Source organism: Arvicanthis niloticus, chromosome 7, assembly GCF_011762505.2.
Source record: "Arvicanthis niloticus isolate mArvNil1 chromosome 7, mArvNil1.pat.X, whole genome shotgun sequence".
Taxonomy (NCBI): domain Eukaryota; kingdom Metazoa; phylum Chordata; class Mammalia; order Rodentia; family Muridae; genus Arvicanthis; species Arvicanthis niloticus.
This window is the reverse complement of record NC_047664.1, coordinates 42,706,086-42,732,681: the sequence shown is the minus strand read 5'-3', so window position 1 is coordinate 42,732,681 and position 26,596 is coordinate 42,706,086. Positions and strand designations below refer to the sequence as shown.

Below are 26,596 nucleotides of genomic sequence, written 5' to 3'. Positions count from 1 at the left end.
AGTTTAGGCTCATAATTACATGAAGTTCCATTGTCTTCTTTTCCTGTCTACAAGCCATGGAAACTAAGAATGGAACAGGTCCTGAACACTGACACGCCATCAGCTTATGCTGTCATCAGCTTGTGCAGTCATCAGCTTGTGCATAGCCATTTTAAAAGACAAAGGGGTCCATCCCAGACCTTGACAGGCCCCTCCAGTAAAACCTGGTTCTAAAACGTTGGTTCTAATCCACTTGTCAATAATAAGCACAGAGAAAACAACACAGAGCACTGAAAGACTGTTGGCTTCCACTGGAATACTTTAAATCTCACATTGGTCAGCATGCATGGGGCCCTAGTTTTGATCCCAACACTGACCAAATAAATGGACGGTCAGACTTTCATTTCAACTCACATATTCATCTTTGCTCCACAGAACCTCCCAACAGCGTGGCCAATGCAAAATCATGAACAAACACAGATGGGATATGAGGCAGAAATTTGAGTTCATCAGGGAAAAGCAAGGCTGTGGCCCCTGGAACTGGTAAGGGCTATCAAAGCCAGACTTGATACACAGCAGAGGCGATCGAGTGCATTGTTAAAGAACAAGGGGTATATTCAGAGGATGGGTGAGCACATTGCACTATAATATATTAAGTTTTAAAGCATGCTGGAAACTATATCCTTTGCAAGTGAGAGAGGTTACCTAGTTATTTCAAAATTCTTTTGGACAATATATGAACAAAAATATTTAAAGTCACTGGCTTACAGTAAGGCAAAGAGAAAAACACTAATAGATATTTACAAATAAATGAAGTCCTCTGAAGCAAAATCACAGGTAAAAGAACATAAAATGGAGACATCAACCTAGTATGGGGAAGAGGACAGAGTCTGTAGCACTGATGCAAGACTCGAGAGGTCAGTACCACAGCTACTTTCTTTGTGCATATTCAGGACACAGAACAAATGCATGCATCTAATTCTTGAGCAAAAGCATAAAGTTAAGATGAAGTTGGCCCAACAACGACAGTTGGATAGGGAAGGTGGGCCAACAGGGAGAACAGGAAACTAGGAGGCTGAAGAGGAAGGATCCAAAAGTCAGCCAGCATCATACCAGTTCAGTAATCTCTACAGATTGCTAATCCTTCTGAGGTAGTAAGAAGAAATATTGCAATCAGAAAACGACCTAGTCGCGTTTTCTAATCTTCCAGCATACTGCCTGTCAGGAAGAAAAAAAAAATCTATTGCTACTTGGTGAAAGAAGAAGTCCATCCATCCAGTCACTAAACACTGAGTTTCTCCCTTTTTTGTACCAGACATCCCACTTACGAATTCAGTTTACAGATGAACCCTGAAGGTAATCAACAAGTGTCTTTAAGAGCCAAAAAGCAAGCACATTCTAAAACTATGAAAATATTTCATATCATAAAAATGACAAAGTGCCTATATCCAGAAAATATAAAAGATTTTCACTCAAGCCAAGAAAAACAGCTTGATTTAAAAGTGAGCAAAAGACTGGAACAGACTGCTTACAAAAAAGGCAAAGAGGTGTGTAAAAGGTGTCAGCATCAATGGCAACTGTGGAAATGCAATTAGCATAGATAGCACCAACTTCCCAACAGACCACTGACACAGAGCCATGGGGAGCCAGGTAGGACAGTACTGTCTGATATGCTCAGTCCCAAACACACACACACACACACACACACACACACAGAGAGAGAGAGAGAGAGAGACAGACAGACAGACAGACAGACAGACAGACAGACAGAGAAAGAGATGTTTGACAAACATAATTTAAATTCATTGCTGGTGGGAATACAGAATGGGACAGTCATATTGAAAAGCAAGTCAAATTTAAAAAAATCTCGAGATTTATTTTACTCAGTATACAATTTACTCATTTAAAATACTTATTTTAATGTTTTTATTATATTTACAAATTATGCAAGCACTGTTCCTATCCATTGCCTTTACATTATCCCTAAAGCCCCATGTCCATGATCAGTTAGTTACTCCATACATCTTTCTCTAACTTCTGATTCCCTATGTATTTGCCTTATAGACAGTCCATATAGATGGATTCATACGCTCTGTGGTCCTTAGTGACTGACATCTAGGACTTGTCATGTTTTCAAGGTACAACTAGGATGTAGCAGGTAGCAATTCTTCATTTCCTTCTACTGCTACATAATTAATGTATATATGTATGTATGTATGTACTGTGTATCTTTGTATTTTCCCAAAGTCCTCTAAGTCTAGTTTAACCAGAGCAATACAAGAGGGAATGGGGAGGAAAAACTGAGAGAGAACTCCTATCACAGTCTAAAACCCAAAATTCAATCAAAGCAGTCAGTGCTAATGGACCTTGGATATTTTATCACAACATTATAAATAATGTTGCTTTGGATGTTTGTTTATAGGCAGTTTCTTAGAAAGTTAACAAATACCATATGAAATAACAATCCTAAGTATTACCCTAGAAAAATGAAAACTTTATGCTGACACAAACACATACACATAAATATTTATGTAGCTCAATTCCAAATTGTTGAAAAGCAGACATGGCCCTCTCCATAGGTGACAGGTAACTATAGTGCTCCATATAACAAGAGATTGTTGTGTGATAAGGCAGGAAGGAACTATCCATAGGTTCATCTGTAACTCCCATGAGCACACTCCTTTAGTCAGACTAAGTAGAGTTTCAAAGGATTACACACTTTGCAATCACATTTACACAATTCATGAGAAAACAAAATGGCAGCAATGAAGAAATTGGTTAATAAAGTTCTGCACGAGCATAGGTATAGAGGGAAGCACATCCCAGGCAAGGTAGGGGAGCTGAGGTAGAGCCGGAAGGAAAGTTGAGTTACAGTTTAAACACCATGGTCTTGAGGACCTCTGAGAATGAGGGCAGGTTTGAAGCAGAGCTCAGAGTCAGCTGCATGCATTATCTCTATGTAGACACCTGGGTAAAGCATCCCAAGCAGAAGGGACAACCAGTGCATGTTCCTTGTGATAGACATGTGTCTAGTGTATGTGACAGACAACAAGCAGACTTACTGTTTTCCAGACATCCAGATATATAGATAGCTACAGATGCCTCTAATCAGAGGAGTCGGGGCAGAAATTACAAACTTGAGAGTTTCTGGGCTAGAGACAATATTTAGCTCTCCAGAGTTGGAGGAAATCACTGTTCATTGTTCCAACAAGGGATGAGTACAAAATAGCAACTGTGTGCCAAGGAAGAGAGGGCTTCTCAAGCATCCTCACAAAATCTTGCAGTTCAAGTCTGGATTACTCAGAACAACAAGGGACTTTCAGAAGGGAGGAAAACAAAGAGATAATCATAGGCCCTGGTTTAAAAACAAAAATTGTTAGAAAAAAATCTAAAAGAACCCTCAAGCTTTTATATAAAATGCAGTGATTTGGGGGTAGCTGTTCATCTAAGTGAGGAATAGCAGCCCCTTGCTTCTGTTCCAGTGCTCCTCCAGTTACTTATAAGCTTTCATTTTACCAAGTCTACGAGGGAAACCCACTCCATGTCTGAAGGGGAGCTGGCAGGTGAATCATAAGCACTGTGTGCTCTGAAGAGTCTCAAGGAGGCCCACCGTCTGCAGGCCCACACTTAGCAAACCCTGAGAGTTATTTTTGTTGTTGTTTCATGTACAACAAAATGTCATTTTTTAAAATGACAATTGTTCTTTAAATGATGACTGTCTCCTTCCTATGTAGGTTGAATGTCACTCTCAGAGAAAATCTGGGGGTGAGTGACATAACTCTGAAGCAGTGTTAGTGACAAGCTATGAACAGGGATTACTCCAGTGCTTTTGATGCTTAAGACAGACTGCAAATCTGACCCAGAGAGAATGGGAATCCACCCTTCCAAAGCAGTAGCTATATGCTGGAAGATCAGAAATCTGAGACTAAAGTGTATACCACTCACTAAACAACACTTACAACTAGTTTATGTATATCCCTAAGTTAGCTAAGTCCCCTGAACAGACATTAATTGTAATTAGCTTCTGAAAAGAGGAGGGAAGATCTTAGCATACACCATGAATGTCACAAATGAAGGGCGGGTTAATATTCTGGTTTATCAACCTTATCTCTGCTGAAACTTGGGGTTTTATTATAATTTACCTGGGGTCGGGAGGAGGTTGTTTATGGGAGAAACTTACATAGCAGAATATATTTAACAGCATCCCTGACTGCTACCTACAAGATCCAGTATCAGCACCTAAAGCAAGCAGAGACAATCCTAAACCCTGGCAAAAGCTCTGTGGAGGCAGATTTCCCCAGTTAGCATCACTGGCTTACATGATCCAACCACAGAAAAGATGCCGATTCCCCTGGGCCTCTGAAGCAACTGCAGCCAAACTCCAAAATCTTCTCCAGAACTGCCGACTTCCAATCTGTGTTTTCTCTGCATTTCAGCTGTCAGTCTCTCATGGCAGCACTGTAGTGAGACTCATCTTCCAACACCTGAGCTCTGTGTGTAAGACCCAGACTTCCACACAAAGAACCACTCTTTCCTAATTCCAATTAGAAAAAAGATCCTAAGAAGGCTTCTAAACAACCTGATTCAGATCTGGTTCCTACCCTTAGGTCTGTGACCTGATAGGCACAAAAGTTACTTGGGAACAGAGCGGCATCTTCAGTAGGCTCCTGGCTAAGGTAAAAGGTAAAGTGAGCTTCCAAAACGAGGATGGTCCTGCGGTTGACAGAGGGTACTTTGGCTGCAAGGAATTGCAAGTACCCACCATATACATCTCTTTATTGCTGACTGACTAACAAGCACCACATACAGCAAGCTCACTACAACAGCTCACAACACTGAGGACTATTTTCCACATCTGAGACAGGCTTGCAGGTGGAGTCCTCCTGCATTCAAGATCACTGGAAAACTACCATTAACTTTAGGACATGGAGCCAGCAGGGCACATTACAGCTACATTTTCAGGCCTTCTCCACAAGACTTTACATTTCTAGATGACACATTAGGTACCTGAAGATGAACTTGGTGAATATTGCTCACAGTCAGACATGACAAAGGGCTAACATTTGGTGCACTCTGTGGGCTCCTAACAAAATACACTTAACATGTGATACTGCCTCAGTTAACACAAGGCCATCATTGAACAACCATGGCCCAATTTGTGGGCTAACAGAAAACCAAATGTTTGCCTTGAAACTTTCCAACTTGGTTCAAGAATAAAATTCAAGAATATGATAATATACATATCAAATGGACATGAGAGCACCCAATTCAGAATGCTAAAAGAAGCAGTCAAATTAAAAAAAAAAAAAAATCTTAAGACTCTCCAAAGGCTAAGAGTAGCTAAGAGATAGGAGATCCAGAACTCTCACCAGCAAACCTGGGACCTAAATTCTGTGGATTAGAGTAGCCTGCACCTTGCTCTGTGACCTGTCTCTCCAATCTAAGCTTTGCCCCAGGCAGGCCTGAGTCTCTAATTTTCAATTGAACCTCTTATCCCAGAAACAGCTCTTCCTTCTCTAGTCAGAGGAGAGTCAAGCTCAAAGCACAAATCGGATGATTTGAAGACATGAAGCCAACTGCTGAAGACCTCAACCTTCCTTATCATCTTCAGACCTATCCCCCATCCCCTCCATCTGCCTTGGGTCTAATGATTATGGTCCTCTCTACTTTTGGGTCTAAAGGTATATTAGTTGGTTTTAGGGGCCACACTCACCAATATGCACATCACAAACAATTAGTATTTTCGGTACTTAAGTGGATTATTTAAATGTGACACACTGTAAGTTTCTAAACTCCAAAGTTGGTCCAAAAAAAAATCACAATTGATACCAAACAGAAAAGAATGGGCAGAGCCAGTGGTCTGAGATGTATCTGGAGAACTGTGGACTGTTTAAACTAAATATCAACTGCCTATCAACCTGAGAGTAGGAGTCTCAGGACACTGTGGACTGAGGGTGGAGGATAGCAACTATGCAAGGAGAGAGCTGTGTTGTCATAAAGGAGACATCATCACTCACCTCACACTTCAAAATCCCAAAGGCCAGGGCTCCTCCATTATGACAGCACCACATTTAGCAGCATCTTTCCAGTAGTAAGTACTCCATTCTATTAGGTGACTATCCCTAAAGTAAAGCTTCCATAGGAATCATGAAGACGCACACATGTGCAAACCAGAGAATGGTTTCCCAATTTTCTCACTGCAGGTGGGGTAAGCAGCTGCATAAAACCTGCCATCAGCGAGTCAGCAAAGCAACAGGAAGGGAAGCTTCAAGGAGAAACAGACTCCACGAACAAAACTCATTTTATGACTATCACTTAAAAATGAGAAAAAGTGAGAAAAGTGAGCTACAGAGAAAGAGTGTGCACTTAAGTGTCATTCAGATATAATTTCTATTAACTTTGAGGATCCTTCACTTTGACCTTTCAATACGAAGAATTCAATGGAAGATTCATTTTTTTCCTTACTCAGTCATCAAGAACAGACTGCCTGCACAAGTCAGGCACTGTGTTGAGGCTGGGCTACAATGGGCGAACATATACCCACACAGCCTTGATCTGAAGGCACTTATACTTAAGTGGGAGCCGTGTGAGTAGGGTTAATCAGCTAATACGAAACCCACACAACCACAGGAGTTCCCACACTGGGTAATGAGTAGGAGCTAGGAAGGAGCCTCCCCTGTTTTTTTTTTTTTTTTTTTTTTTTTTTTTTTTTTTTTTTTTTTTAAATACAGGCAGAGAAACTGCTCTCTAAGAGGGATAGATGGCAGAAGATCCAAAGTGTCTCTCGTTCCTACAGGGAAGCCTACAGTAATGCTGTGCCTGTCACAGAATGAGTGAGATCCATGAAGGAAGCAGAGGAAGCCCGGTGTAATATGTTCTTAGCATAGAGCTCATCCCACTCAGCAGAGAAGGTGTACATGACCTGCTGTAAATTTCAGGTGACTCCCAGAAAGGGTATCTAGACAACCAAGTGTCTTAAGCCTTCCAAAGGAGGGAGCAATCTAAAGGAACACAGCTACCTAAAAGTCATATACTAAAAATTGTCCTAAAGTTTCTGGAGAAGTTCTTGGCTGGTATGGAATGATATTTCACCAAAACATGTGTTTGCAACACGACTGGCATGCTAAACACCATCAGCAACAAAAGGGCTATCCCACTGCAAGGTTATGGTAATCTTTTGTGTTGCATTTGGAAAAACAAAACAAACAAAAAAAATTTTAACTGGTAAGGCTCTTGGACAAAATGTAACCATCTGACTCATCAGAGCATAAACTGACTTATTTAAGGGCTGGGAACGCATCTTATAACAAGTCAGCAAACACAATAAAAACGAATATACACAAAACCTGTACCACTGATAGACTAGGGAAAGACAGATTTCTTCTGGCCATCTCCGTGTATTTTTTGAAATGGTAAATGAACACAGCAACTGAACATTATCAAGAGTTTTTTACGCTTAAGGAAAAATAATTTATTTTTCCTTACCACACAACAAAGAGTTACAGTCAGCAGCAACACATTTAGAGGGCTATTTTAAAAAATGCTACTCACTAGCAAAATCCCCTCCCCCAGCCCAATGCAGCCTTTTTTCTAGCACAAATTATTGATTTGCAGGCAACAGTGACTACTCACAAAATTAAACCTCTCCTTACAGCTTAAGTCACAGCAGATACAAAAGCTTTTGTCATGAGAGAAGCCGGTGTCTGAGATCAAGAGGCTGAAGTACCAAGTAGCAAAGATGAATCCTCTAAGAACTATCAAACCAAACAAAAAATAAAATTAGATATAAATTCACGTTTTAGACTGTGGTCAATTGAGGTCTAGACAAAACCCTATGTTTGTTCACTGCCTAGTCTCCAGTCTGCTCCAAGTTTGAAAAGGTAATTGAACACAGTCTATAATTACTGGATTAGACACAGATGGGCTCTGTACATTTCAGGGGGAAAAAAAGCACTGTTTTGATTCATTTTATGATTGCCTGTAAGGTCAGACTTTTCAGAATGTACTTTCATCTGTTAAATGGTTTCTCAAGCTCCCTAGGGAAGATCTTCAGTAACTGTGCTGTTTTAAGCAATTTGGGCCCATCAGATCCTGTCTTTGAATGTAACTAGCTGCCCATTTTCTAGTATTAGAAACCTGCATGTAGGTTAATTGCTACATCTCTTACATATTTTCTGAAGTTGCAGTTTTGGGGGAAAATTCAAAGGCCCTGCCTGTCTTCTGGCAGAATCGCCTTATGATGAAGATTTTCACATACAAATGTTACTGTTTGATAAATGAGTCAGTATCACTCCAAGTCCATGAAAAATACTTCCTAAAGGACTCAAGTGAAAAACAGAAAAAGCAAACATTCTTCTGGACACAAGTCGTTAGCAACATTGATGTGGTTATCTTCCAGCTGGGTAACTTACAAAGCAAAGCATATTTTTGACTAAATTCTTGCATATGGTTCTTTAAGAATTGCAAAAATGACCAGGAATTTTGTCTGTACTAAAACAAAACAAGTGAAACTACTTCCTAATCTTAAAAAGAGACCCTCCCCCCACAAACACAGCACTCTTTATCCAGCAGGACAACCATGAAGTCACCATACAGCACCACATAAATCCCCAGAGAACACTCCGTGATGCATAGGCTCCAGATCCCTGTGGAAATCTGCACAGACTCCCAGCCCTGGCTAAAATGCCATTGACTTTGCTTGGTGTGCCGAATACACAGGCAGACACTTTTCAGCCTAACATTTTGGACAAGGGGCCCCAACCCTGTCAGACGACCCTGGGGAAAACAGCTCAAGATCCAGGGCATTCCATGTGGCTTCCCCATCCACATCATGACATTAGGAACATCCGGTTTTTTTCAATCTTCATTCCAATTATAGCTTTGTTTTCTATTCCCTAAACTCACTTTTGTTGTCATACTGATAGAGTAGAAATAAATACTCTAACTCCAGAAAGTGAAAACAGAAAGTACAGAATGTGGAATAGTCTCAAGGTTTCCACTTTCGGAAGCTGCTTTTGTGCGCGTTCAGATTTTACAGCAAAGGGGATTTTATGGTCACAGACTAAATCCTAAGTTGCTATTCTTCTTGAAATGTAGGAAGTTTTTCGGCTGAAAACAGATCGTTTTCACAGTCACAGTTGGCAGTTTCACCAACCCTCCTGGTAAGACACACAAACGTGATTAATATCACCTTTTCTTGTCACAAAATCAGACAGTTTCTAAGGCACAAAGATAATGGTGTGTTTTAATAGCACTAACAGAGGAGCATTTTACAGAAGCAACTGTTTCTGACACACAGATGGTTCATTCCTGACTCTAAAAGAAGTCATTGCAAATATAATGAGTTTGCATGGACCCAGGAACTAGCTCTAAAATTAAGCCTACTGTAAGTTACAGGACCCACAGCCGGGCGGTGGTGGCACACGCCTTTAATCCCAGCACTTGGGAGGCAGAGGTAGGCGGATTTCTGAGTTCGAGGCCAGCCTGGTCTACAAAGTGAGTTCCAGGACAGCCAGGGCTACACAGAGAAACCCTGTCTCGAAAAACAAAAAAAAAAAAAAAAGAAAAAGAAAAAAAAAAAAAAGAAAAAGAAAGAAAGTTACAGGACCCAGGAAGTGTTTCTAAAATTAAATCTACCATAAGTTGTAAGTTGTATCTTCAAGGAAAATGAACGACTACCCTGATTTCCCACTTCACATGTATACAGATTTTCTTATACCGATTTGCTCAGCTTAAGATTGACCTGTATTGAATGACTAGAAGCAGAGTAGCATGTAACTGCTGTAGAAAATCATTCCCAATTTCCGCCCTTGCTCTCTGTAAGGCTCATGCTCAAACCAAGATAGGATCAGAATAAAGCATTTGTACAAAACCATGACAGAACTTTGGCCTTGTGATTGTGGCGTTTTATGTTTTCTTCATGTGCTACACATAAACTGAACATTGCAAGCCAACTGGCATGGAGGAACTGCCAAGGGAGGAGAGCTTCTTTAGGTCAGTCTACATGTGAATTTCAATACAAGCTTCACAAGCTTCACATGGCTACCAAAAACCATGTCTTAATGCAGACTATGAGCACACAGCTTCCTTATGCTGAGGACTTGTAAAAAAAAATGTTTTTAATTCCTTTCTCACCTCTGCGTTCCCCGCTTCCTTAACTTCATCCAGAGTCACAGAAGTGGATCTTTATACTCCATCCACATGTGAGCTGTGTAAGAACCGAGCAGCTGCAGCTCACAGCCTCTCTGGCCTCAGCCGCATGCACTCTATTTGCCAACTCTCCTGCCCCAGATAAACGGGCTAAGCCATGAAGCTTAGAGAGATGCCGTGTCTTTCTCAGAAAAGACCTTTCCCTTTTTAAACAATTTACATGATGTTTTATGGTTCTTTTAGAAGAGAATTATAGTAAGTGGCACTCCGAGTGGGCTGTGTGAACCCACAAACCACTCCTCATAAAAACTGCTATAATTTTCCAGGACAGGGACAATAAAATATTCTACATCAGCCAAAGTTTAATCACAGTGTGACCACAGTAACAAACACATCATTTTCATGAAAATTAAGTAAGATAAACCTGACAAAAAGATGACAAAAGCAAGTCCTAGACGGAGCTCCTCAACACACATGCATATTCAGACTGTCCCAAGTGGCTTAAAGTACAGGTGCAAATCTAGCACCCAGGCTCTCAGATTCACCGCACCTAAGCCCAGGCAGCAAAAGTAACACAGCTGGGCCCCAAAGAGCACTTTTAAATAAGATAACCTGGCTACTATTGTTAACATCTTTCCAATCAAACTCATGAAAAGTTCTAACGAGAAAGAAAAAAAAAAAAAAATCAAGAGATGCAGTTCCCATTTCAGACCACTAGGGACCAATAAACACCTTCCCAAGTTGCAACTGAGAGGTGAAGAGACCTAAGAACTCACATCCTGGGGAGGGAACATTGTATCCCCTCTTCCTTAACATACCGACTTCACTTTCTGAAAAACAACTAAGAAAAGTGAGGACCAAATGAGGTGTGTGAATCTCACAGCACAGGCACTTCATCATCATCTGCTCCAAGAAACTTGCCGCTTTCCACTGCCCTTATTAAATTTGAAAACTGAAAAACCAACTCTTAAAGTTGTGCTTCTCTGTGGAGTGGAAGGCACTGCAAACTACAGACACAGAAAATAAAGCCTGCCTAATACAATTCCCTTAGCTGATCACAGCAGCTTGTTGCTCAGTCAAGCGTAATACTAAAATTAGGGTCTGTGAGCTAGCCAAAATATCTATAAGTGAATATCATTTACAGAGTTATCTTATGATGCAGTAAGAATAGCAGAGTGAAACAGAATTTTCTACTTAAATCTGTTAATAATTATGAATTCTGGTTAGAGAGAACTATCCAAAATATTTGCATTAGTCCTTAATAGCAAAACATTGGAAGAGAATTGGAATGCAACAGTATAAAGACTAGGGGAAAAACCAATACATACAACTCCCTAATGATATATTTTATTGCCTTTCAGAGTCTTAAGTTAAGAAAGGGTGGCTCTTTCTAGAGCAACAAATTAAACTGAATTTACTTTGGTACATAGCTCATAATTCCAAGTCTTTCCAAAAGGGTGCAGTTAACCAGTGAGTTAATTCTCACTTTCAGGAGAATTGAATTAAATTGCGAAAACAACAGACACCAAAATTCATTCTCCATACACACCATATACATAAACACACACATGGATACACACATACAGACAACACATACATCACAAATATATACACACTCATATAAACAAAGAACAGTCGCACTGAAGAAGCAAGCGATTAAGGAGAATCCATCATTCTTAGAGCAAAATACATTTTTGTATTATAAAACAAATTTTTTAAAGATAATCTAGTAAGCCTTTTTTTTACTAAAAGTATCTCCCATATACTTAAGGCCCCAAATCAGAGATGACCAAATACAATCCATAGAGAAAAAACTTTGATTCCCCAAAGAAGACTGTGCAAACAATATATGGCTCCAAGATAAATAAGTGTATCCAAGGCCCCAAGGCTCTGTCCAGTGTAACCAGACACCTTTCAGAAAACTTAAGATGCTTGCATATTAAGGACTACAACAACAAAAATGTATACATTTAAAATTTGCATTAACCTAAACACAACAATAGAGTGTTTATCTAGTCATACAAAAAGATCTTAAGACTCTATGATGTCACCAAGTATTTTTTTCACCTCATGCCATTAAAGGAACTCCCCTGCCCATGTAACCCACATTTTTTCCTCTCAAGCCCACTGTCCTTACTAGACTCTGGCCTTAGAGAGTGCAAGGGTAAAGCCCTCCTAAGCCAGGTCACTGCAGCTCTTTCCCTCCTGGCCAGGTCTCCTCTAGGTCCCCTCACTGGCATTTCTTTGGCCCCACAGTGTGGGGTATGGGCTGATCTGCATGGCTGACTCTACAGACATATTATGAAGCCTTTACAATTGGCCACACAAACACAATACCACAATGTAGGTCAGCTTGTGTGCTCAAATGCCAAAGCAAAGCTTACATGGGAGGAAACTACAGACATAAATCTGCCAGGGTAGAATTCCACCCAATGATCCTAAAATTATTTCAAGGAATCAATCTCCAAGACTGCATCATGAAATCAGAAGATCAGGGCTAAGCTTCAAGACTGAGGGTGGGGGTGGAGAAAATGAAAGGCTTTAGAAGAGGCAGCAAAGGTCTCACCAGTCATTATATCATTGAGAAGGCTCAAACTACAGATGAAGTTAGATACTGAAGATTGTAGAACGGGTATTTAAAATTATTAACTGATCAAAAATTTGTAGTTGTCATTTTAAAAAGTACAACTTAGCAATTCAGTTCAGAAAGAAGACTATCCCCAGGAACATACACATCTGTTTAATATTACAAGCCAACTGTCAACATCCTAAGTGAAGTTTTAATTTAATATTTTTTCTTTCTTGATGTTTTACCTTTAATCAATGCCTCATGAGAGTATCAACTTTCTATAAGAAACTGTTAAATATAAAGAAATGTTATTGTAGCATGTTTATAAAATCATAGTTCGAGAACTTTTTATTTTTCCAAAGCCTGACCACAACTTAATTATCTGCAGGACATTCCAGGCTCACAATTGCAAGCTCCAGTTCCCAAGCAATTTTAAACAATATCTACTGTACAGGACAGAGGGTACACAAAAGACCGCAACATGCTTATATTTCCAAAAGTCAGCATTAGGCTCTTTCGACATGGTTTTTATTTTCATTAAACAATATTTGTTTCCTCACTAATCATTAAATGGTTTTCATCACCAGCGCCTTCTTTCCTTTCACATGTCAGCTGTTAGCATCAGTGTTTGTGTTCATAATAAATAAAAAAGTGACCCACCCAGTTACTGAAAAATGAACACACACGATGCCAGGCTCAATGAGTGTTAGGGATTCAGCAACATATTCACACTCTGAATACCATTCTATTTTAATCTAGGCTCAAAAAAGACCAAAACTTAATGGACTTGGTGCAATATTCTCCTTTAAATTGGATTCCAGCTTCATGCTGCTTAGGTTATTATGGGCACACAGATCCAGTAGTGGTTTAAGACATCAACTTGTGAAAACGGAAGAGGAAGAAAAGACAGCATGTTCAGATTCTGAACCCTGATGGAGAAGCCTCAAAACTATTGCTAATGTCTACAGATGGATGAGAAAAGTAGCCTGATTGAAGTAATATGCCACAAACTGCCTAATGTGGGCAACTAGTGGAGCATGCCAGTCTTAGGAAAGATTCTGAGGAAGGAAATTGGAAAGGGAATGAGAGAAAGAAGGGGAGCAGGAAGGAAAGACAGGAAACTGTACACTATGAAGCATTAGGAACAATAAAAAATATACATAAAATGTAAAAGAAACAAAAGATGATCACATCTACATCAATGATCACACTGATAATAAGCAGGAAAAAAAAAAACAATACATGATCTGAAAAGCCTTCAAGGCTGCAGACACTTGCGCCCCAGTTTTCAGGGCAACAAATACATTTAAGTCCAAATAAGCTATTTCTGTACTTAGATCGGTAGCCCAATGCAGAGACAGGAGTGTACATATGCAGAGTGGCCCACACATCTGTTGCCTAGGCTGAGCACTTTCAAAGCCTTTTATTCATTTTAATTCCCTCAATTAAAAACTACTTTCTTCACCTATCACCAAGGAGGAAAGCAGAGCTAATAATAATAAGTACCTTGGCCACAAATCACTCTCCAGGAACAGAGAAGTCCAGGGTCTCTGCCATTATCCTCATGCTATAAGCCACCTTAGGTGACACCATCTTCATCAAGAACTAATCTGTGTGTTATGTGGAGGGCCTCAATGTCTTTCCCTACAATTTACCCCAAGCCCTTTCTTCTTTACTCTCCAAAGTCTAGTCTCCTCTTATATTCATGTCACTTAGGTCTTTGTCCCCAGCATCAAAACCAGTCTTGAGGTACACATTTGTCTTCGCACCTGATCAACGTGTTACCTGATTGTTGGCCATGTACCTCAGATAATAGCACAAAATCAAATAGCACCCCCCAAGTCACTTCTACCTCCAACCAAACCACCATGGCATCTTTGATGTCATCTCTTTATCCTACAAAGCTTATTTCCTATTAGACATGTCTTGATTCAATCTTCTGTCCCTACAGCTATTGACTTAAATTCAGGCCTAAATTCTTACTGTGGTGGACGACCAGGTCATTGTCCTTGTGCTAGCCTGACCCACAAGAGGCAGCAGAAGGAGCTCTCCAACTATATCTGCCCGTGTCAGTCCCGACAGAAATGGTTGACAGTTGATAACATCAGCCTTCAGGAGAAAGCCATTCCTTTCACAACTGGGATAATCCCTTTGTACCTTGTAAGGTCAAGCTGAGAAGTCAGCTCCCCTGTGTGAGTACTTCGCTTCCCCTTCTGCCACCTGCCACTGTGGTGACAGCACTTACCACAACAGGCTTTCCTTATGTACCTTAATGCCAGTCTATCCTTTAACTAGACTCGAATGCTCACCATCAGAGATGATATTGCTAGTGTTAGCCTGCTAGACATAGTGGATGCTCAAACAGAAGAGCTCAGGAGTGAGAAATGGAAGACCTAGTTCTCAGAGGTAACTAATAGTGTGTCTGACATGGAGTGAGGGAGCACGACTTTGAATGTAATGCATCTCTTTCTTGCCACCATTATGCACGGCTCCTTCTGAGGAGCTCCCACATTTCCTTTGGAAACCTCCTCCCCAGCACTCAGCAGTGACAGACTGCAGCTGAAGATCTGTGAGCTAAATGGCCCAGATACACATACTATCCATTTCCTAGGGAGGCCTGCGCTTTAGGACAGGCCTTTGATTCAACCAGTTGAGCCCCTAGCATCTGTGTGGGTGTTAGAAGGACAGAGCAGCTCTTGTTTGGCTACCACAAAACAAAGGCTTATGGGGGTCTTTAAGTGGCAAAGGTAATGTTTGTATTTTTACGATAGGATAAAAAGGGCCCACGGTGCCAGGCATGGAGGAGTATGCCTTTAATCCCAGCACCAGGAGGCAGATGCAGGTGGATTTCTGTGAATTTAAAGCTAGCCTGGTCTATATAGTGAGTTCCAGAACAGCTAGAACTAGCTACATAAAAAGACCCTGTCTCAAAAAAACAAAACAAACAAAAGGCTCATGTGACCTAAAAAAGGAGTACAGAAACAAACAAAACCTGTTACAGAGAAGTATCAACACTAAGAGGCTGATGAGAGGGAACAAAGAAAACTCATCAGGTAGTGACATTGTTAGGTCAACTGAATCCAGCCAATCGGTAATATCAATCCATAAAATCTTTTGATCATCTAAGCCAATCTGATTTGTGTTGAGGTCTTTGTAATTGTAACTATAAGACTCCTGATAGTGTACAGTTAATATTTGTGAGAAAAGAATCAAGGTATGTATTACAGAACATCATAATCCCACCTGCCTTCCTGTCCCCCTGGTTGGCTGCTGCTCTTTCTCCTGCTTAGACCACTCCTTCTCCTCAGCGGTCTCAAATTTGACTTACCTGTAAGGCCAGCTATGCTCTAACCTACACTGAAGTGGGGCTGGGGGAGGGGGAGCATAACAACAAATATTGAGAGGTGAGAGCAGATCCCAGGTTATAGCTGACAAGATTAGAGGCAGGCAGCTAACAGCATACTACAAATAGAAGAGATTTTAAAAGAATGCCTTTCATTCCTGACAATGTCTATCAGGCCCCTGTAGTTACCCTTTAGTGGTATTATGAAAAGAACTAAGTTTTATGAAGAGTTGGAAGAAGTTAAAAACAAACACAAATGCCTGCTTCTTTAACAGCAACTAAATGGTTTTATGAAGCCCAGGAAAGGTTTTGGGCTAACTTAATCTGAGAAGCTCTGATATGCTGGAAGGCTTCTAGTGAGGACAGGACTGAACAGCTCACCAGCCTCTCAGAGAGGAAGAGGACAAAAAACAGATTCAAATTTCAGTCTGAACCCAAGGCAGGCGATGGGGCCATGCTGCAGGAAGAACTGCCCAGGAAAGGCAAAATGAAGAGGGGGACTTACCCCTGCTGGTCAAACAATAAACAAATATCCAGGGAGAGCCTTTGATTCGTCTATAACCATAACCATGTAATGAGACCATACTATAGGCCAGACTCTGCCAGGCTGTGGCTGTACAAGGACGCGTAAGGACCATTAGATGTTTATATCCTCTGAAAGAAACATGAAGGCAGAGTCCTGACCTCTCCTTCCTTCTCCATTACCCAGAGTAACAACTGCCACACAGAATTCACACAACAGTACTTGTCCAGTTTCATCTTGAAAGTTAACTTTTGTATGATCAACAAATTACATATAGCAATAATAAAGAAGATGTTACAGGTCAGAAAGAGTCCCTCACTTAATAAATAAAGCAGACAGCAATGGGCTCCACTTTGGTGTAGGTTAGAGCATGGCTAGTCTTTTAAGGTAAGTCAAATTTGAGAAAGCAAAGGAGAGGGGGTAGCCCAGGCAGGAGAAAGAGCGGCAGCCAAGCAGGGAGACAGGAAGGCAGGTGGGATTATGAACGGGAAGCTTGGCTGAAGCTGATAGGACCATCAGAGAAGCATGGAACTCACCCTGGAAGGACATAGCTAGTTTTATAAAGCCTTCTGGATACCAGCTAAGTAACTGAGAGCTTGTCCTGCAGGAAGTGGGCAATAATGGAGGGTTTTGAGTTAAAAGAAAGATGATGAAAATTACATTTTCTGCATAGTGGACTGGCTACATAGAGAAAAAAGGCCTGATGCTTTCCACAAGCTCTAGGTGGCCAGAACTCATATAACCACAGTGAAACAGACATGAGGGGGAAGAAAGCTGTGGCTAATTAATTTCTTTTGCTCCCAGATATACACTAAACCATGTGCTTTATGCTATAACAGAAATGGGACAAAAAGCCTGCCTGTCCCCTGGGCCCAGGTCACTAAGCCGACAGGAATGACCAGGAAAGGGGAAAATAATTGAGAAAACTACAGATGTGGGTCACTGAGGACAGCTGTGGTCACTGAGGACAGCTGTGGTCACTGAGGACAGCTGTAGTCACTAAGGACAGCTGACTCCTGGACATTTATTTACATGATCTACAACAATGTCACAATGTCAAAGTGTAAGCAGAAAAGGCTGTCCTCCAAGACACCTTGTCCTGTGCTTCACAGCAGATGATGCTACGCTGCTGGTCAGTGAAATGGTCCAGAAGCAAGCACCTGACCTCTCCAGACTGTACCAAGCAATGATCAAGACAGACTCTTAAACAAAAGAGAGGGTCTACTTTTGGACTGAGATGTTTCCAGATTTCCTCTTCTGACATAACTGACGCATGGCTGCAGACTTCTGATTGCTTATTCACAGACAGGTATCTAGAAGCTTCCAAAAAATTCATCACCTCTCCTATCTCTCCCCTTCCTACTCTTAATCTAGTTTTACTTCCTCTTGTCATAGCTTGCTTACAAATCAAGGCCTGTGTCTGGAGTCAATTAGGGATATAAAGTACCTCACCTCGCCTTCATCTGGGGATATATATATATATATATATATATATATATATATATATATTCATTCATTCTTACTTCAGGAGGTAGAACTAAAAACTGCAGTTCCAAAAGTTTCCAATCAACCATCACATTCTATTCTTTGGAGAAGTATGCTTTTCTCCACAGTTAAGAAGGCGACATCCAACTCTGTATTCGGCAGGAATATTTCCTTTCTACCTATATAGAGACCAACTGTGCTTCGGGAATTCACTCACAAAAACCAGCATGGCATGTAGATGATAGATGCATAATGGGAATGGCATTAAAAATCTTTCTTCCATTCAAAATTAAATGTAATTTCCTTATTACTCTAACAGAATCCCTTGAAGCTGAAGTATTTAACTAGTCTCTTTCACATCAAGTATTTACTGTGAACACTCCTTTAATAGTAGGTGTGTGAACTGTCCACTGACAGAATGAAAACATACTTTTACTGAAACAAAAACTGGAGAAGGCCACAGCAGCTTGATTTGGAATCTGATAATGGCTTACAGATTCCATTTCAGCTCAGATTTACAGTCAGTGTGCCATAGAGCCATTTACCACCTCTAACCTCTCAGGTCGTATTTGGAGGAAAAGTATAACTGCCATATCACTGAGAAAAAGCACACTGAAGCTCAAAGTACTTGACTTTTCCTCTGAAATGCTGAGCTAGAAAGGAAGGGTGCAAAACAGAGATCAAACAAAACTCACCTTAAAAAGAGAGACAGAGATGAATTGTCCAAAGTGCTAGTCACCATGGAGTTTTCCCCTTGTTACTGTTTTCCAGGGTCACCTTGAGTGGGACTGTAATGCATCCTTGAGCATGGCTGGCTGCTACCACGATACAAGCTAAACCCATCCTGATATACAAGATGTTTGACATACACAAGGAAAACTCTAGATGTGAGCAGATACCAAATGGAATCGTGGGCTATGGATACAAAGCTGGTATCCAAGTGCCAAGCCCACTCCTCTTATTCAGCCTTCTACTATCCAATGGGAATTTTCCCCTGCAACTCCCACCAGAAGCAAGGACATCCTGGCATGCTATCCATTAAGATACACATCCTGGACAAAGGGAGGGGGCCTAGACAGAGTGGATCCCAGGGGTCATGGGATATACAGCACATCCACAGTCTCCTCATCCTCATCCTGGTTAAGCTGAGCTTTACTCAGTCTGAGCTGCTATCCTGAGTGTCCACCTTGGAGTCTCCCATTCACTCCTAGCTTGTCTCCCCTCTCTTGATTCCCACACAGAAAATGTATTGTAGGAAGCCGCTGTTAACGGTGGTATAATCCACCATTCCAAGATGGCGCTGGCCACGTGTCTTCCCAGTAGTAAACAAGTAACTGCGCAGCTGCAAAGGCATAAAGCGCGCCAAAGTCACTGCCAATCCCGAGGCATAATATTGGGTGGTGAGCGAACAGCCAATCAGAAGTGAATACGTCACTCTAGGGTGTATTTAAGCTAGGCCGCTTCCGGCTTTTTCCGTCTTTCCGCTTTACCGTGACAAGAAGTAAAGTCCTCGTTTTGCAGTAACTACCCGAATACTGTCTCTCGTGTTTCTCTTCCACGGGCGTGGGGCGACACGGGAGGTGCGCGTTATGATATATGAGCCTTTAAGAGATGTACTCATCACCTCTTCCCCAAAAATTGCCTTTCAATTTCACTCAGAAGTAATCTCTTGCCCCCTGAACCCCCAAAGTTCCCCTGTCACTTTGCCTATCACTTACAGGAGACTTGGGAGTACCTGAGACAACTCTGAGTTCCTGTCAAAGTCTCATGGGTATTTGTTTACAGTAAGTTCCCATTAGGCTAGAAGTCCATGAGAATTCATCTCTTTGCTGGGTTCTCAAGACCAAATACATGAACATGGCACATTCATGGGCTAAATAAATGTCTCCTTTCAGATATCAGGAAATTGGTGGTTTTCTTAATCTTATCCCAACTCAATGCTAGTGTAGAATCTGAGCCTTCAGGACTGAGGATCCTTTACCTCAACTACTGGAGACTGTTAGCAAGACAAAGTCCTGAGTAGTAGCCAGCTTCCTCCCCAACATTAGGGTCCTACACCTAATGGCAAAATGACAGGTCCCCTGCTTTACTGGGCAATTCTAGAAAGCCATCTCAGCCCCTAGCTCCATGAAAAGCAGAGTTGTATTTTCTCAAGTGTCTATTCCCTATAAACTCAGTGATTTCACTAACACAAGGTCGGGTTTTTTCCCTATTCCTCCAGAGCTTATATCAACAACAACATTATCTATAAGAAATAAGCCATTGCTAGAAAATTGGTTCAAAAAAGAGACAGCAAGGGAAGGGAAGGAAGAATTTAAAGATACCCCTCAAAAAAGCCTGGTTCAGCAGTCGTAGTTTTATTTCTCCCAAACTAGTCAGGTACTTTCAAATCTATGTGACTTATAGGCCAAATTATGCTCCTAAGGAAAACTGATGTGGCAATACATCATGAAGCAGAGCCCAGAGGCCCACCCAGCTCATGGGAGGCCATAGAGTGCAGTTCCCTCAGGAGAAAATTTATACCTGAGAGCCTGCAAGCACAGCAGGCTGGCCAGGGACAGGTACCCTCTCACCACTCTTCACATCTCCAGTGCTAAGAACATCAGCCAGGGAAGTGAACCCCATGCCCTTCACAGTGTAGGCCCTTAGCTTTCAGGACAGTCAATGACAGCTGCTACACAAGGCCAGGCAGGGCAGGTGCTCAGTGATAGTGATTATGGTTAAGGCTTATTTTTACAGTAACAGTCAGGAAGCTAAGAGGTCAGTACAACATTTATGGGTGATTTTCTTCAGCAGGTTAAAAGAATCTGAAAACTCCATCTGAGCTTCAGGAAAATTACTCCCTTTACAAAAGGCTTTTCCACAGACATCCTTTAAATAGGGGCCCCTCCACAGCACATCTAATACATACATACATACATACTCCTTACCATAACATTTTTCTAATCAAAAGCTTTTAATTCTTCCTCAATTCCTACTGCAAGTAAAATCTTGTCTTCTAGGCAGTTCACTTCTGTTCTGCATTTTATACAAAAGTAACATGTGTTCATTAAAGAAATTCTGAATGACAGAAGCAAAAACAAGGAAGCACACAGTTCATCACCCAAGTAGCAACAGCCTAGTTGCTATGGTTTCCCCAGCCAGCGGATATCTCCATGCTTGAAGTGTGTTGTTTTGTCCCCATAGTTTAGGACATTGAACTTTAAACCTAACCTGGCAATAAAGAAATTCTTCCTGGACCATGATACATGCTTTAGCATGCCAAGTTTGACTAACAATTCCCCTACACTCTCATCAGGGTCAGGATCATTAATGTCATTAAGGTGCTGCTAACTCGAAGACTCAAGAATACCCCTCCATCTCTAAAAGCAACATTCCCTTCCCATTTTCTTCTATTTTCCTTTCCTAACTAAATCTCTAGTCCATTCATACTGTATGTACATACACTAAGACATGTAAGAATGATTTATATGCCTCCTTTGAAATCTTAGATAACTCTAAAGAACACAGTCCCAGGCTTAAAGGCCTCAGGAAGGCATCACATCTGCTTGTATCTGTTATGTGGCGCTGTGGTGAGCCTTGTGCATGAAAAGGCCAGCACCCCCACTCTGCCAACACATATCTCTCTGCTGTTTTGAAAAGTTCAGTCACCTGTCCTCACTGATATCTTGCTAGATGAACCGGCAACTATTTCCACGTTCTTCTCAGAAAAGTTCTGTTAGAATTCAGATGGGAACTAACTCAAACTTGCAAGCTAACTTAGATTGACTAATCCCTACAATACTTGCTCTCCCTCCCAAGTTCACAGTGTCTTTCTCTATACCCAGGTCTTCCAGATCACTACAGAACTGGGTCATTTACGTTTCTTTTCAAAGTTATTGCTAAAAGTTCTTTTTTGCTATGACTATAAATGCTTCTGTTCTATTTTAAGTGGCCATTAAATAGATTTGGGATCACCTCTGGTGTCTGTACACTTCCATGATCAAGCCACAAACCTCACCCCACCCACCCCTACAGCACTAGCTACAAGCACCCTCGGGCCTAGCAGCTGGAGTCCTTTCCTGTCACAGCAGCACCCACTGTTATGCTGGCCACCCTCATTCCCCCAACCCCTGGCCAGACTTGCTCTTTATGGCTCCACAGAACTTACTATGGCCCAGGCAGCATCAAACTTATGGCAGTTCTCCTGCCAGAGCTGCCCAGGAGTTGGAATTATGGGCTTAAGTGACCAGACCTAGCTACTAGTTACCACCTTCTCCATATGCCTAGGAAATTCTAATGTAATCTCATGCTATCAAATGATTCAGTAATCATTTCTTCTTATCAACATCAAGACATACAAACTTTTTATTTGAGAAAAATATTAAACATAAAACAAATTAAATTTCTAGTTGTTGTCTTTTAAGAAGCTAAGATAAATCTGAAACAAATTTAGTAAAAATGTTCCATTTGTTTAAAACAGTGCCAAGCTGGAAGCAGTTAGTCTCAATATTTCAACAGGTAGTCAGGTAAATCAGTTATGAGGCATTTCTAATAGGCAAGCAGCCAAATAAATTAGTGGAATAGAGCAATGCATACTGACACAGAGAAACGATAGCCAACACAGTGAAATAGAGGAAATACAGAAAAGGCAAAACAAAACCAGAAGTGTACTATAGGAGAATCTTATATTCATTTAAATAAAAGTCTAGAAAGTTATACATAATGCCCATTCTTCTTCATCTATCCTGTTTAATGAGCATATACTACCTTTATGATCAAATTTTAAAACAACCAGTTTCAATTATGTATGTTACTGACAGTAGTTCATTGTGAGAGTACATACCATTATTAAACTCATTTGTTTAAAAAAAAAAACTTGCAAAATGTCAACTTTGAAAGAATCATTTTTTTTTTAATCTGAATGAAAATTTCTAAGCATAGAGGGACTTGAGGAAAATATCTCGAGGCAATGAGCAGTTGTCATCAAGAAGAATGTTAAAATACACCCTAGGAATTTCAGGACAGAAACAGAACAAACCATGGGACTATCCTGCTGCAAAGGCTCCCAAGGAACAGCTACTCACAACCTCTCATTAAGAACAATGAGTGCAGAGAGTAGGGGTCTGCAGGACCATACAGCTAATTACTGCCTAGGGCCAAAAGGACTTCTAACTCAAAACATACTCTTTTAATTCCTTTCTCAGTTCTCATGAGTCACAATGTCTTGTTGCTTGTCTACTTAGACTACAAAATCAGAGCTGAAGATGGTGCCCCTTAAAAGGTAGAAGATTGTTTTAGTAGCCTTCTTATCCCTGACTCTAAGTAGGTAGAAACATCTTGTAAAAGGAAGAAAACACTGACTGGGTGAGCCCAGCTTGCCAGTCCCAGGATAAAAACATTTTGACAGACACATGTTAGACCACATTATATAGGCAAAAACGCGAGCAAAAATCTCCAGACTTAGATAATGTCAAAGCCAAGTCAGAAAAAGTTCTCAGCATTTACCATGTCAACTATGTTGTAAGCTTTCTGTGTAAGCTCATTCAACAAGTTCACCTCTCATTCTTTGGGGTTTAACCACTCTCTAAGAGGAACTTTCAAGGAGTTTCTTTTTTTTTTTTTTTAATTGGATATTTTATTTATTTACATTTCAGATGTCATCCCCTTTCCCCATTTCCCCTCCCTAGAAACCCCCATCCCATCGACCCCTCCTTTATGCTTTTATACCATTTTAATTACATGCAAGTATTAAGGTAAGTTCTAGGTTAAGGAACTAGCAATACAATAGATGCAAAAATCAAGGAACAAGCTATACAATAAACACAAATAGTCAAAGAACAAGCAAGGCAACAAACAAAGTTCTGTGACCACTCCCAAGATCAGGGTTTCTAAGGTCTTCTCAGGATGACCAAAATAGCTGAGTCTGCTTCCCTGTCCTAGCCCAATGTCATTTTCATGTCTGAAGCCTACTTCCTTGTTCTAGCCTAAGATTTAGATTCCTGCCTGAAATTACTTCTTTGTTCTAGCCTAATGTCACATTCCTGCCAGAGGCCTACTTCCTTGTCCTTAGCCAATGTCATATTCCTACCAAGCAGCCCATTTCCTTGTCCTTGGTCCAAGTCAAACTCTTGGCAGTTAAGGAGTTTCTTTTTAAGATAATTTTATTTATTTATTTGGTGGTATGGCAGGGGTTGTTTGTTTGTTATTCTGTTTTGTTTTTTGAGACAGAGTCTCACTTCAAAGCCCTGGCTGGCCTGGAAATGAATATATAGATACCAGGCTGGCCTTGACCTTAGAGATCCACTTGTTTCTGCCTTTTGAGGGCTGAGATTAAAGGTGTGTGCCACCACACCTGATCTGTGTTTTAATTGAAAGGAGTTCTTATTGTAGGAATGACAGACATTCGTAGACCTCACTGATCTTTCACCCACCAGAAAGAGCCCATATGGATTTCCACATAACAAGAAACCTCAAGCATCAAGTTTACAAACCCTAAAACTATATTATGTACAACATAACCAGCATTATACATTTGGCATCACAGTTCTAACCCTTAAAAAGTAAAACACTGAGATTAATCAAAGACCTCCTGCCTAGAGAAGCCACTCAAAAATGACAAGTTTTGAAAATGTGGGCTCTTCTGAGTATGTTACAGTGCTTGCAATAATCAACAACCTGGCACAGTGACCTTCTCAGTGATACAGAGGACAGGTTTTAGAGTCCCTGTGCACACAAAATTCACAAAACGTGAGTCTCTTACATTAAATGGCACAAAATGTGCCATCTTCCACACTATAAATGTTTATAACACAACGAAGCTCACTGCTAGGTAAACAGTTGTTAGGCTGGATAACTCAGAGAAGTGACAAGAAGAAATATCAGTGCATGTTCAGTACATAGCAGTTTTTCAATTTTCAATCCACAGTTAAATGAATGCACAGCTTCTGTAGGAGCACCCTACGAAGTGGAAGTTCAACTGTATTTCTGACTTAACAATTTAGCACAAGGCTGGCTGATTATCTGCTCCAACAGACACAGTTATATTTGCAGTATGCAAACAGATCTGATTGTTGATCCTCTGTAGGAATTTGGTTAAACTTAAAAATTAACTGCTCCAGGACACATCCCGGGAGGAGCACATTCCTTAGAGGACACCTGCTGGATTACCCTGCAGGATTAACATTCAGAGGAAGAAGGGAGAGGCTGATTAACATTCCTCAGACCACTAGGAAGAGAACCCACTTTGGGTGGGGAAGGCCTAGAGCACAAAGACACATTTGCAAGATGGACCAACCCTTGACACAGACAAAGGAGGTCCTTGCCACCTCATTCCCCAAAGACCAATCAGTTTAAAAGTCACACTGTTCTGCCAATCATATTGTGCCTAGTCACTGTCCACCCCTTAAACTGTATAAAAACTGCTCTTAGCTTTAGCTCAAGGTTCATCTTGCCTGCATGCAAAGGAACCCAGTGCACTGGTTATTATCATTACATTACCATTAAACCTCTTGTTTTTGCAGCGAATCCCCTGTTTGTGCGTGTTTCTGTGGGAGCACGTCCCCTGGTTTAGATCTTAGAGTCCAACACCTCCAAAGTGAAACTAGAGTGTAGACAGAAAGAATCTTATGAAAATTGTTATAGGGGAGGGAATTATTTTAAGTCTAAGTTTTAGTAGGTGACATGGTGAAGTGTTGGTGCTCTGCAAGCTAAAGATGAGGAAAAAGGGACCTCTCCACGAACACTGTTCTTATTATGCTGAAGAGAATCATCAACCCACTGACCATAGAAACATGGAACACAACCATCACTACCAAAACAATGAGGCAAACAGAGCTCCTAAGCCTTAGTCCCAATCTGCACCCCAGTGAGGCTGACTGGCCATAAGATCCAGCCCAGTCCTGGTTTTGTATTTGTTTTGTATTTGCAAGACTGGTCTTAGCCTGTGCTGTTGGCTAGATGTGTGAACTAAGTACTCATTCGTCTCTCAGATCTAAGCACAGCAAAGTTGGAGGATCTCCTTTGGGTCCCAGCTGCAATGTTCAATCAAGGTTTACCAGGAAGCACTGCCACCAGGAGACATCTACCCCTTGTAGTCTAATTAAGTCCAAAGACCAAGTATCTCTCAGATTTATTCTCTCCTGTGTGGAATTAAGACATGAGTGACCAGTACCTTCTCTTAAATCTGAAGGATTGCTAAGGTAAACTAGCATTGCTTAATTTTCCACCCAGAAAGCTAGAGTATTCTCTAACTCTCCCCTACTTCCTCCCCTCTCTCCTTCCCTTTTTTTCTCAAGAATTAATTACAAAGTGTGCTGGGAGAGCCAACAGAATACTATACACACTGAGCACTCCTATATTACATTCCTATTGAAGAATGAAAAATTATAAAAATCATTTTTATAGAATATATACATATATAGATGCTTTTTAAGTTCTTTTAGGGACATGGAAACTTTTCTCTGAAACAAGCCAGGCCAGTTTCAGGAACTGGCTGTAAAGAATGAAAGTCATTCAGGTGGTAAAAACACAATGACAGGGCTGTGGCTCTATGGCTGGAGCTAGTAAG

The 26,596-nt window shown here is 40.9% G+C and overlaps 1 protein-coding gene and 1 long non-coding RNA gene across 2 annotated transcripts in view; one reads left to right on the top strand and one right to left on the bottom strand.

Annotated features, from left to right (window-relative positions):
- The window catches only part of LOC143443091 (uncharacterized), a 37,764-nt gene extending 18,267 nt beyond the window's left edge, over window positions 1-19,497 (top strand). The window contains exons 2-3 of the long non-coding RNA XR_013111818.1: window positions 415-522; window positions 18,820-19,497. This is a non-coding gene — a long non-coding RNA (uncharacterized LOC143443091). The remainder of the gene's footprint in view (window positions 1-414; window positions 523-18,819) is intronic.
- The window catches only part of Stx18 (syntaxin 18), an 89,688-nt gene that overhangs the window by 54,232 nt on the left and 8,860 nt on the right, over window positions 1-26,596 (bottom strand). The gene's annotated exons all lie outside the window — the stretch shown is intronic.